The sequence below is a fragment of the Puntigrus tetrazona genome, chromosome 1 (genome assembly GCF_018831695.1).
Source record: "Puntigrus tetrazona isolate hp1 chromosome 1, ASM1883169v1, whole genome shotgun sequence".
Taxonomy (NCBI): domain Eukaryota; kingdom Metazoa; phylum Chordata; class Actinopteri; order Cypriniformes; family Cyprinidae; genus Puntigrus; species Puntigrus tetrazona.
Window position 1 is genome coordinate 71,226 of NC_056699.1, and position 12,438 is coordinate 83,663.

Here is a 12,438-nt window from a genome sequence, read left to right on the forward strand (position 1 = left end):
GTACAGTATGAGGAAAATAATTTATTTGTTTTTTGAACCTTAAACCACATAAGCACATTGCATTACACCAAATACACAAAATAATGTTCTATTTAGATTCTAAAAGACTGTAATACTTTTTGCTGGGGGGTGTTCAGGCCCCCTTTTCCATTGTTGGTCCCTTAAAATCGTCCTAACCTTCCCCCAAGCTTGTGCTCCTTGGGTACGAATATATGCATCAAGCACTCCTTACACTCCCTATGTATATATATATATATTTTTTTTTTCATTTATTTTCCTCAGTTGTGTAGTTTTCACATTGAAAACTTACATCAGCAAAACATAATTTTAACATTTCTTTTGGTTTCCTCAGGTTTTCCTAAAGGTCTAAGAATGAGACAGATAGACCTGATGGAGGATGGTGTGGCTTCAAGCAGCAAAACTTTATCTCGAATGACTGCAGTAGTAAGAAAGGTACTGTATAAAGGAATAATGAAATTATGAATACAATACATTTTTTGGCTTAGCTTTCGCAGAAAATTGACTTCCTTGCAATTTGTCTTGAATTATGATGGTAACAATTAAAATGAAATGCTAGTTTGCCACAAATACCTAGGTTTGTGAAGGCTTTAAATAGAAAGTATGGTCTATCCCAAAACCTAGTGAGCTGCACTGCTTCCACCTACCAACATGCTTTATGACACCGTGTCTACACCAGACGCGATCGTTGTCGCATAGCATCACACTGCACCGCAACAGATAAAATAGATAAACAGTCCAGTGTAGACAATATTACAGATTAGAATGAGTCCTATTGTCTTTTGAAGTGTTGCTTTGCATGTTATTAAAGGTCCAGAGGACCTCTTTTTTAAATTAAAGGTTTAAATCATAAAGGAATAACACTTAAGAAAAAATATAGTATACCAGATAAAAATATCACTTTATTTACTCATTTATTTACTTATATACTGAACTGAAAATAGCAAAACTAATATGGAAATATGCTTTTGCAAACATAACTTGTATCTCAGTAACTACCCTTATTTGATTCTCTACATACTGTGTGCATGTTGCTAGATGTCAGTTTATGTCCAGCTCAGAATCACTGACTATAAAGTTATATAAAGTTTTGTTCACAGTGCATTCTGGGATTGCCTACCTGAAACAGACATGTATTTTTTTTTTTTTTTACTAAGGTCTGCATACGGGCAGTAAAGAAACTTGGGCACCTAGGACAAATGAAAGTTGGAGGTCATCACTGCTTTGTCCTCATAGATGAGAGCAAATTTTCACATAAGAGAAAGGTGCTGCAAATTCATCAGCAATCAATAAGTCTGTTGTAGTGGCAATTTGCAAGAATATTTAGAGGATTTAGGTTGCAGCAATTTTACAGTTGTACATTTGGACAATGTGTTAAACAATTAGTGTGATCTGACTCAATGAAGATTAGATGTATGTGTGATAAAACTGTGTAGTACTGATTTCTACCATTTGTTTTACAGTACAACCGTGGCAGATTTGGCTCTGCTTGGCGACGCAACAAAAATGGGTTTTAGGCATACTAGAAGTTGAGCAGACAAGAAGAAAACCCATTCTCAAAGTGGTAAGAAGACGGTCAAAAAATGAACTCTTGCCAAATATTTTGAAGTATGTCCGGAGAGGCTCCAGTATAATTACTGATGAATGGCGAGCTTATCGCAGGGCTTTGACACAGGCAGGCTATGACCATCACACAGTGTGCCACAAGAGGAATTTTGTTGATCCAGTAACAAGAGCACATACACAACATTTGGAGCGTGCCTGGAAGACGTACAAAATGGATATATGGCGCCACCGTGGCAACAGGACAACTAAACTTTTGAAAGAGCACCTCAAGGTCATTGAATGGGAATACTGGCTTGCCAGGAACCATCCTCACACATTCTTGGCCGCCTTATACATGACATTAGAAAATACAACTTATATGAATGTAGTTAACCAGCCTGTAAAGAAACATAATTTTGTGCACCGCCAACTGTTTATAACTCTTTATATTGGTTAATTAAATGTATGTGGTAAAACCTTGTAATTTTACAGTTTTAATGAATAAAACATGATTTGCATTGAAATATATTGTTTCTTTGTACTTTTCCACATTACTTTGATGTTACCTTCTTATAATGACTTCATGATATCTTATGGATGTTTAAAAGAATACCCAACATTTCTCACTTTACTTAAAGCAGACAAGGACCTCTTATAAATGATAATACCACGTTTATAAAAGTACCTAATTTTTGTCACTTTACTTAAAGCAGACAAGGACCACTTATAACTATTAGTACCACGTTATAAAGCTTTTTAGATGTTTAAAAGAAGACTTTGTTTTCATCACTTTACTTTAAGCAGTTAAAGACCACTCATAATATGTTCATTGTGTGTTATAAGTCATCACACTCTTCGTTACACTAAATATTTATAGGCACAAATAGGTAAGTATTATGATGCATTGTAACTGTTTTTATGATTATTTATCAGATGATACGACACATTATAATGTTGTTTATAAGGCATTATGCATGCATAATAATGCATTAAGAATACCCTTATGATGTCTTATAAATGCAGGCTTCATCTGGTGTTATAATGCATTGTTCTCATAAAAGTTATAAGCACAAATAGGTAAGTATTATAATGTATTGTAACTGTTGTTATGATTATTTATAAGATGATATATTATAATGTTGTTTATAAGACATTATACATGTATTATAATGCATTAAGAATGCCCTTATAATGCATTATAAATACAGGCTTCATAGAAAGTGTTACGAAAACTGTAATACAGGGCATTTAGTGAACAAAATCATGCCCAGTATTGAATTGCTCTTATGGGGTTTAGTTTTTGAAATGTTAAAAATTTCTTCCAGGGTTACCATGGTCGAGTGGGAAAGCCTCACGAGAAGTAACACTCAACACCGGCCAAGATCATGCCCATAATAGTGTTTTAGTAATGGGGTGAGTCTGTGCGCCCAGGCCTTAAAGAAAACTGTAGTACAGGGCCTTTAATGAATAAAATCATTCCCAGTAATGTCTTGCTGTTATGGGGTTAGTCTTGAGCCTGGATATCTGGACGTAGGTTTTGAATGCTCAAATATTTGTTCCAGGGTTACCATGGTCAAGTGGATTAGCATACGAGAAGTCGCACTTAAACCGCCAATATCGCCTGGATGAAGCCCCTGGATGTCTGGACTTAGGTTTTGAACGCTTAAAAATTTCTTCCAGGGTTACCATGGTCGAGTGGGAAAGCCTATGAGAAGTCACACTTAAACTGCCAAGATCATGTGCATGAAAGTGTTATAGTAATGGGTTGAAACTTTGGGCCCAGGCCTTTACTGAATAAAATCATACCCAGTAATGTGTTCCTGTTATGGGGTTAGTACGTGAGTCTGGATGTCTGGACATAGGTTTTGAATACTTGAATATTTCTTCCAGGGTTACCATTGTTGAGTGGGAAAGACTACGAGAAATCACACTTAAACCGGCCAAAATCATGCTTATAAAAGTGTTATAGTAATGGGTTGAATCTTTGGGCCCACGCCTTTAATGAATAAAATCATGCCCAGTAATGTGTAACTGTTATTGGGTTAGTCTGTGAGCCTGGATGTCTGGATTTAGGTTTTGAATGCTTCAATATTTCTTCCAGGGTTACCATGGTCGAGTGGGAAAACCTACGAGAAGTCACACTTAACCCGGCCAAGATCATACCCAAGAAAGTGTCATAGTAATGGGGTGAGTTTGTGGGCCCATGCCTTAAAGAAAACTGTAATACAGGGCCTTTACTGAATTAAATCATGCCCAGTAATGTGTTATTGTTCTGGGGTTAGTCTGTGAGCCTGGATGTCTAGACGTAGGTTTTGAACGTTCAAATATTTGTTCCAGGGTTACCAAGGTCGAGTGGATTAGCGTCCGAGAAGTCTTACTTAAACCGGCCAATATCGCCTGGTTGTCCGGACTTAGGTTTTGAATGCTTAAAAACTTCTTCTAGGGTTACCATGGTCGAGTGGGAAAGCCTATGAGAAGTCACACTTAACCCGGCTGAGATCATGCCCATAATAGTGTTATAGTAATGGGATGAGTCTGTGGGTCCAGGCATTTACTGAATAAAATCATGCCCAGTAAAGTGTTACTGTTATGGGATTAGTCTGTGAGCCTGGATGTCTGGACGTAGGTTTTGAATGCTCAAAAATTTGTTCCAGGGTTACCATGGTCGAGTGGATAAGCGTCCGAGAAGTCGCACTTAAACCGGCCTATATCGACGGGATGAAGCGCCTGGATGTAGGTTTTGAACGCAGCTCAAACATTTGTTCCAGGGTTACCATGGTCGAGTAAGAAAGCCTACGAGAAGTCACACTTAACCCGCCAAGATCATGCCCATAAAAGTGTTATAGTAATGGGGTGAGTTTGTGGGCCCAGGCCTTAAAAAAAAACTGTAGTACAGGGCCTTTAGTGAATAAAATCATTCCCAGTAATGTGTTACTGTTATGGGGTTAGTCTGTGAGCCTGAATGTCTGGAATTAGATTTTGAACATTTTAAAATTTCTTCCAGGGTAACCATGGTCGAGTGGGAAAGCCTACGAGAAGTCACACTTAAGTCGGCCAAGATCATGCCCATAATAATGTTGTAGTATCGGGTGAGTTTGTGGTCCAGGCCTTTACTGAATAAAATCATGCCAAGTAATGTGTTACTGTTATGGGGTTAGTCTAGAGCCTGGATGTCTGGACTTAGGTTTTGAACGCTTAAAAATTTCTTCCAGGGTTACCGTGGTCGATTGGGAAAGCCTACGAGAAGTAACACTCAACACCGGCCAAGATCATGCCCATAATAGTGTTTTAGTAATGGGGTGAGTCTGTGGGTCCAGGCCTTAAAGAAAACTGTAGTACAGGGCCTTTAGTGAATAAAATCATTCCCAGTAATGTGTTACTGTTATGGGGTTAGTCTGTGAGCCTGGATGTCTGGATTTAGATTTTGAACGTTTAAAAATTTCTTCCAGGGTAACCATGGTCGAGTGGGAAAGCCTACGAGAATTCACACTTAACCCGGCCAAGATCATGCCCATAAAAGTGTTATAGTAATGGGGTGAGTTTGTGGGCCCAGGCCTTAAAGAAAACTGTAATACAGGGCCTTAAGTGAACAAAATCATGCCCAGTATTGAATTGCTCTTATGGGGTTAGTTTTGAGCCTTGATATCTGGACTTAGTTTTTGAAATGTTAAAAATTTCTTCCAGGGTTACCATGGTCGAGTGGGAAAGCCTACGATAAGTAACACTCAACACCGGCCAAGATCATGCCCATAATAGTGTTTTAGTAATGGGGTGAGTCTGTGGGTCCAGGCCTTAAAGAAAACTGTAGTACAGGGCCTTTAGTGAATAAAATCATTCCCAGTATTGTGTTACTGTTATGGGGTTAGTCTGTGAGCCTGGATGTCTGGATTTAGATTTTGAACGTTTAAATATTTCTTCCAGGGTAACCATGGTCGAGTGGGAAAGCCTACTAGAAGTCACACTTAAGTCGGCCAAGATCATGCCAACAATAATGTTGTAGTATTGGGGTGAGTTTGTGGGTCCAGGCCTTTACTGAATAAAATCACACCCAGTAATGTGTTACTGTTATGGGATTAGTCTGTGAGCCTGGATGTCTGGACGTAGGTTTTGAATGCTCAAAAATTTGTTCCAGGGTTACCATGGTCGAGTGGATAAGCGTCCGAGAAGTCGCACTTAAACCGCCAATATCGACGGGATGAAGCGCCTGGATGTCTGGATGTAGGTTTTAAACGCTCAAACATTTGTTCCAGGGTTACCATGGTCGAGTAAGAAAGCCTACGAGAAGTCACACTTAACCCGCCAAGATCATGCCCATAAAAGTGTTATAGTAATGGGGTGAGTTTGTGGGCCCAGGCCTTAAAAAAAACTGTAGTACAGGGCCTTTAGTGAATAAAATCATTCCCAGTAATGTCTTGCTGTTATGGGGTTAGTCTTGAGCCTGGATATCTGGAATTAGATTTTGAACATTTTAAAATTTCTTTCAGGGTAACCATGGTCGAGTGGGAAAGCCTACGAGAAGTCACACTTAAGTCGGCCAAGATCATGCCCATAATAATGTTGTAGTATTGGGGTGAGTTTGTGGTCCCAGGACTTGAAGAAAACTGTAATACAGGGCCTTTACTGAAAAAAATCATTCCCAGTAATGTCTTGCTGTTATGGGGTTAGTCTTGAGCCTGGATATCTGGACGTAGGTTTTGAATGCTCAAATATTTGTTCCAGGGTTACCATGGTCGAGTGGATTAGCATCCGAGAAGTCGCACTTAAACCGCCAATATCGCCTGGATGAAGCGCCTGGATGAAGCCCCTGGATGTCTGGACTTAGGTTTTGAACGCTTTAAAAATTTCTTCCAGGGTTACCATGGTCGAGTGGGAAAGCCTATGAGAAGTCACTCTTAACCCTTTCAAGATCATGCCCTTTAAAGTTTTATAGTAATGGGGTGAGTTTGTGGGCCCAGGCCTTAAAGAAAACTGTAATACAGGGCCTTTACTGAATAAAATCATGCCCAGTAATGTGTTACTGTTATGGGGTTAGTCTGTGATCCTGGATGTCTGGACGTAGGTTTTGAATGCTCAAATATTTGTTCCAGGGTTACCATGGTCGAGTGGATTAGCATCCGAGAAGTCGCACTTAATCCGGCCAATATCGCCTGGATGAAGCCCCTGGATGTCTGGACTTAGGTTTTGAATGCTTAAAAACTTCTTCTAGGGTTACCACGGTCGAGTGGGAAAGCCTAAGAGAAGTCACACTTAACCCGGCCAAGATCATGCCTCTAATAGTGATATAGTAATGAAGTGAGTCTGTGGGCCCAGGCCTTTACTGAATAAAATCATGCCCAGTAATGTGTTACTGTTAAGGGGTTAGTCTGTGTGCTTGGATGTCTGGGCGTAGGTTTTGAATGCTTAAAAGTTTCTTCCAGGGTTACCATGGTCGAGTGGATTAGCATCCAAAAAGTTGCACTTAAACCGCCAATATTGCCTGGATGAAGCCCTGGATGTCTGGATTTAGGATTTGAACGGCTTAAAAATTTCTTCCAGGGTTACCATGGTCGAGTGGGAAAGCCTATGAGAAGTTACTCTTAACCCTGTCAAGATCATGCCCTTTAAAGTTTTATAGTAATGGGGTGAGTTTGTGTGCCCAGGCCTTAAAGAAAACCGTAATACAGGGCCTTTACTGAATAAAATCATGCCCAGTAATGTTTTACTGTTATGGGGTTAGTCTGTGAGCCTGGATGTCTGGATTTAGATTTTGAACGTTTAAAAATTTCTTCCAGGGTAACCGTGGTCGAGTGGGAAAAGCCTACGAGAAGTCACACTTAAGTCGGCCAAGATCATGCCCATAATAATGTTGTAGTATTGGGGTGAGTTTGTGGGTCCAGGCCTTTACTGAATAAAATCATGCCCAGTAATGTGTTACTGTTATGGGGTTAGTCTGTGAGCCTGGATGTCTGGACGTAGGTTTTGAATGCTCAAAAATTTGTTCCAGGGTTACCATGGTCGAGTGGATAAGCCGTCCGAGAGGTCGCGCTTAAACCGCCAATATCGACTGGATGAAGCGCCTGGATGTCTGGATGTAGGTTTTGAACGCTTAAAAATTTCTTCCAGGGTTACCATGGTCGAGTGGGAAAGCCTACGAGAAGTCACTCTTAACCCTGTCAAGATCATGCCCATAAAAGTTTAACAGTAATCGGTTGAATCTGTGGCCCCAGGCCTTTACTGAATAAAATCATGCCCAGTAATGTGTTGCTCTTATGGAGTTTGTCTGTGAGCCTGGATGTTTTTATTTAGGTTTTGAACGCTTAAAAATTTCTTCCAGGCAAAAGATCATGCCCCTATTAGTGTTATAGTAATGGAGTGCGTTTGTGGGCCCAAGCCTTAAAGAAAAAAACTGTAATACAGGGCCTTTACTGAATAAAATCATGCCCAGTAATGTGTTACTGTTATGGGGTTAGTCTGTGAGCCTGTATGTCTGGATGTAGGTTTTGAATGCTTGAATATTTCTTCCATGGTTGCCATTGTTGAGTGGGAAAGACTACGAGAAGTCACACTTAAACCGGCCAAGATCATGCCCATAATAGTTTGGATCGAGTGGGGAAAGCCTACGAAAGTCACTCTTAACCCTGTCAAGATCATGCCCATAAAAGTTTAACAGTAATCGGTTGAATCTGTAGGCCCAGGCCTTTACTGAATAAAATCATGCCCAGTAATGTGTTGCTCTTATGGGGTTTGTCTGTGAGCCTGGATGTTTTTATTTAGGTTTTGAACGCTTAAAAATTTCTTCCAGGGTTAATATGGTCGAGTGGGAAAGCCTACGAGAAGTCACACTTAACCCGGCCAAGAACATGCCCCTAATATGATATAGTAATGGAGTGAGTCTGTGGGCCCAGGCCTTTACTGAATAAAATCATGCCCGGTAATGTGTTACTGTTAAGGGGTTAGTCTGTGTGCTTGGACGTCTGGACGTGAGTTTTGAATTCTTAAAAGTTTCTTCCAGGGTTACCATGGTCGAGTGGGAAAACCTAAGAGAAGTCACACTTAAGTCGACCAAGATCATGCCCATAATAATGTTGTAATAATGGGGTGAGTTTGTGGGCCCAGGATTTAAGGAAAGCTGTAATAAAGGGCCTTTAGTGAATAAAATCATTCCCAGTAATGTCTTGCTGTTATGGGGTTAGTCTGTGAGCCTGGATGTCTGGACGTAGGTTTTGAATGCTCAAAAATTTGTTACAGGGTTACCACGGTCAAGTGGATTAACGTCCGAGAAGTTGCACTTAAACCGGCCAATATCGCCTGGATGTCTGGACTTAGGTTTTTAAAAACTTCTTCCAGGGTTACCATGGTCGAGTGGGAAAGCCTACGAGAAGTCACGCTTAACCCTCTGAAGATCATGCCCATAAAAATTTTATAGTAATGGTGTGAGTTTGTGGGCCCAGGCCTTAAAGAAAACTGTAATACAGGGCGTTTATTGAATAAAAACATGGCCAGTAATGTGTTCCTGTTGTGGGGTTAGTCTGTGAGCCTGGATGTCTAGATTTAGGTTTTGAATGCTTAAAAATTTCTTCCAGGGTTAATATGGTCGAGTGGGAAAACCTACAAGAAGTCACACTAAACCCGGCCAAGATCATGCCCCTAATAGTGTTATAGTAACGGAGTGAGTTTGTGGGCCCAAGTCTTAAAGAAAACTGTAATACAGGGCCTTTAGTGAATAAAATCATTCCCAGTAATGTCTTGCTGTTATGGGGTTAGTCTTGAGCCTGGATGTCTGGATTTAGATTTTGATCGTTTAAAAATTTCTTCCAGGGTAACCATGGTCGAGTGGGAAAGCCTACGAGAAGTCAGACTTAAGTCGGCCAAGATCATGCCCATAATAATGTTGTAGTATTGGGGTGAGTCTTTGGGTCCAGGCCTTTACTGAATAAAATCATGCCCAGTAATGTGTTACTGTTATGGGATTAGTCTGTGAGCCTGGATGTCTGGACGTAGGTTTTGAATGCTCAAAAATTTGTTCCAGGGTTACCATAGTCGAGTGGGAAAGCCTCACGAGAAGTCAGACTTAAGTCGGCCAAGATCATGCCCATAATAATGTTGTAGTATTGGGGTGAGTCTTTGGGTCCAGGCCTTTACTGAATAAAATCATGCCCAGTAATGTGTTACTGTTATGGGATTAGTCTGTGAGCCTGGATGTCTGGACGTAGGTTTTGAATGCTCAAAAATTTGTTCCAGGGTTACCATGGTTGAGTGGATAAGCGTCCGAGAAGTCACATTTAAACCGGCCAATATGGACTGGATGAAGCGCCTGGATGTCTGGATGTAGGTTTTGAACGCTCAAACATTTGTTCCAGGGTTACCATGGTCGAGTAAGAAAGGCTACGAGAAGTCACACTTAACCCGCCAAGATCATGCCCATAAAATTGTTATAGTAATGGGGTGAGTTTGTGGGCCCAGGCCTTAAAGAAAACTGTAATACAGGGCATTTAGTGAACAAAATCATGCCCAGTATTGAATTGCTCTTATTGGGTTAGTCTTTAGCCTGGATATCTGGACTTTGTTTTTGAAATGTTAAAAAATTTCTTCCAGGGTTACCATGGTCGAGTGGGAAAGCCCTACGAGAAGTAACACTCAACACCGCCAAGATCATGCCCGTAATAGTGTTTTAGTAATGGGCTGAGTATGTGGGTCCAGGCCTTAAAGAAAACTGTAGTACAGGGCCTTTAGTGAATAAAATCATTCCCAGTAATGTCTTGCTGTTATGGGGTTAGTCTTGAGCCTGGATATCTGGACGTAGGTTTTGAATGCTCAAATATTTGTTCCAGGGTTACCATGGACGAGAGTGGATTAGCATTCGAAGTCGCACTTAAACCGCCAATATCGCCTGGATGAAGCCCCTGGATGTCTGGACTTAGGTTTTGAACGCTTAAAAATTTCTTCCAGGGTTACCATGGTCGAGTGGGAAAGCCTATGAGAAGTCACTCTTAACCCTGTCAAGATCATGCCCTTTAAAGTTTTATAGTAATGGGGTGAGTTTGTGGGCCCAGGCCTTAAAGAAAACTGTAATACAGGGCCTTTAGTAAATAAAATCATTCCCAGTATTGTGTTACTGTTATGGGGTTAGTCTGTGAGCCTGGATGTCTGGATTTAGATTTTGAGCGTTTAAAAATTTCTTCCAGGGTAACCATGGTCGAGTGGGAAAGCCTACTAGAAGTCACACTTAAGTCGGCCAAGATCATGCCCACAATAATGTTGTAGTATTGGGGTGAGTTTGTGGGTCCAGGCCTTTACTGAATAAAATCATGCCCAGTAATGTGTTACTGTTATGGGATTAGTCTGTGAGCCTGGATGTCTGGACATAGGTTTTGAATGCTCAAAAATTTGTTCCAGGGTTACCATGGTGAGTGGATAAGCGTCCGAGAGAAGTCGCACTTAAACCGGCCAATATCGACGGGATGAAGCGCCTGGATGTCTGGATGTAGGTTTTGAACGCTCAAACATTTGTTCCAGGGTTACCATGGTCGAGTAAGAAAGCCTACGAGAAGTCACACTTAACCCGCCAAGATCATACCCATAAAAGTGTTATAGTAATGGGGTGAGTTTGTGGCCCAGGCCTTAAAGAAAACTGTAGTACAGGGCCTTTAGTGAATAAAATCATTCCCAATAATGTGTTACTGTTATGGGGTTAGTCTGTGAGCCTGGATGTCTGGAATTAGATTTTGAACGTTTAAAAATTTCTTCCAGGGTAACCATGGTCGAGTGGGAAAGCCTCTCGAGAAGTCACACTTAAGTCGGCCAAGATCATGCCCATAATAATGTTGTAGTATTGGGGTGAGTTTGTGGGTCCAGGCCTTTACTGAATAAAATCATGCCAAGTAATGTGTTTACTGTTATGGGGTTAGTCTAGAGCCTGGATGTCTGGACTTAGGTTTTGAACGCTTAAAAATTTCTTCCAGGAGTTACCATGGTCGAGTGGGAAAGCCTATGAGAAGTCACTCTTAACCCTTTCAAGATCATGCCCTTTAAAGTTTTATAGTAATGGGGTGAGTTTGTGGGCCCAGGCCTTTACTGAATAAAATCATGCCCAGTAATGTGTTACTGTTTTGGGGTTAGTCTGTGTGCTTGGATGTCTGGGCGTAGGTTTTGAATGCTTAAAAGTTTCTTCAGGGGTTACCATGGTCGAGTGGGAAAGCCTGAGTGAAGTCACACTTAACCCGGCCGAGATCATGCCCATAATAGTGTTATAGTAATGGGGTGAGTCTGTGGGCCCAGGCCTTTACTGAATAAAATCATGCCCAGCAATGTGTTACTGTTTTGGGGTTAGTCCGTGAGCCTGGATGTGGATGTAGGTTTTGAGCGGCAAAGTTTCTTCCAGGGTTACCATGGTCGATAGAAAGCCTAGAGAAGTCACACTTAAGTGGAGCTAGATCATGCCCATAATAATGTTGTAATGTGGGTGAGTTTGTGGGCCCAGGATTTAAGGAAAGCTGTAATAAAAGGTCCTTTAGTGAATAAAAATCATTCCCAATGTCTTGCTGTTATGGGGTTAGTCCTGAGCCTGGATATCTGGACTTAGTTTTGAAATTAAAAAAATTTCTTCAGGGTTACCACCATGGTCAGTGGGAAAGCTATGAGAAGTCACACTTAACCGGCCGAGATCATGCCCACTAACTGAGTGTTATAGTAATGGGGTGGTCTGTGGGCCCAGGCCTTTGCTGTAAATCATGCCCAGTAATGTGTTACTGTTTTGGGGTTAGTCTGTGAGCCTGGATGTCTGGATGTAGGTTTTGAAGGCGGCTTAAAAGTTTCTTCCAGGTTACCATGGTCGAAATTAGAAAGCCTACCAAAGTCACACTTAACACGGTAATATCATGCCAGTAATAGTGATAG

At 41.0% G+C, this 12,438-nt stretch overlaps 1 long non-coding RNA gene across 1 annotated transcript; it reads left to right on the plus strand.

Moving 5' to 3' along the window:
- Positions 1-405: 405 nt before the first annotated feature.
- LOC122351887 lies at positions 406-1,516 on the plus strand. Its single transcript, XR_006251810.1, has 3 exons — positions 406-453; positions 1,176-1,283; positions 1,482-1,516. It is a non-coding gene; the product is annotated as an uncharacterized LOC122351887 (long non-coding RNA).
- The last annotated feature ends 10,922 nt before the right edge of the window (positions 1,517-12,438 follow it).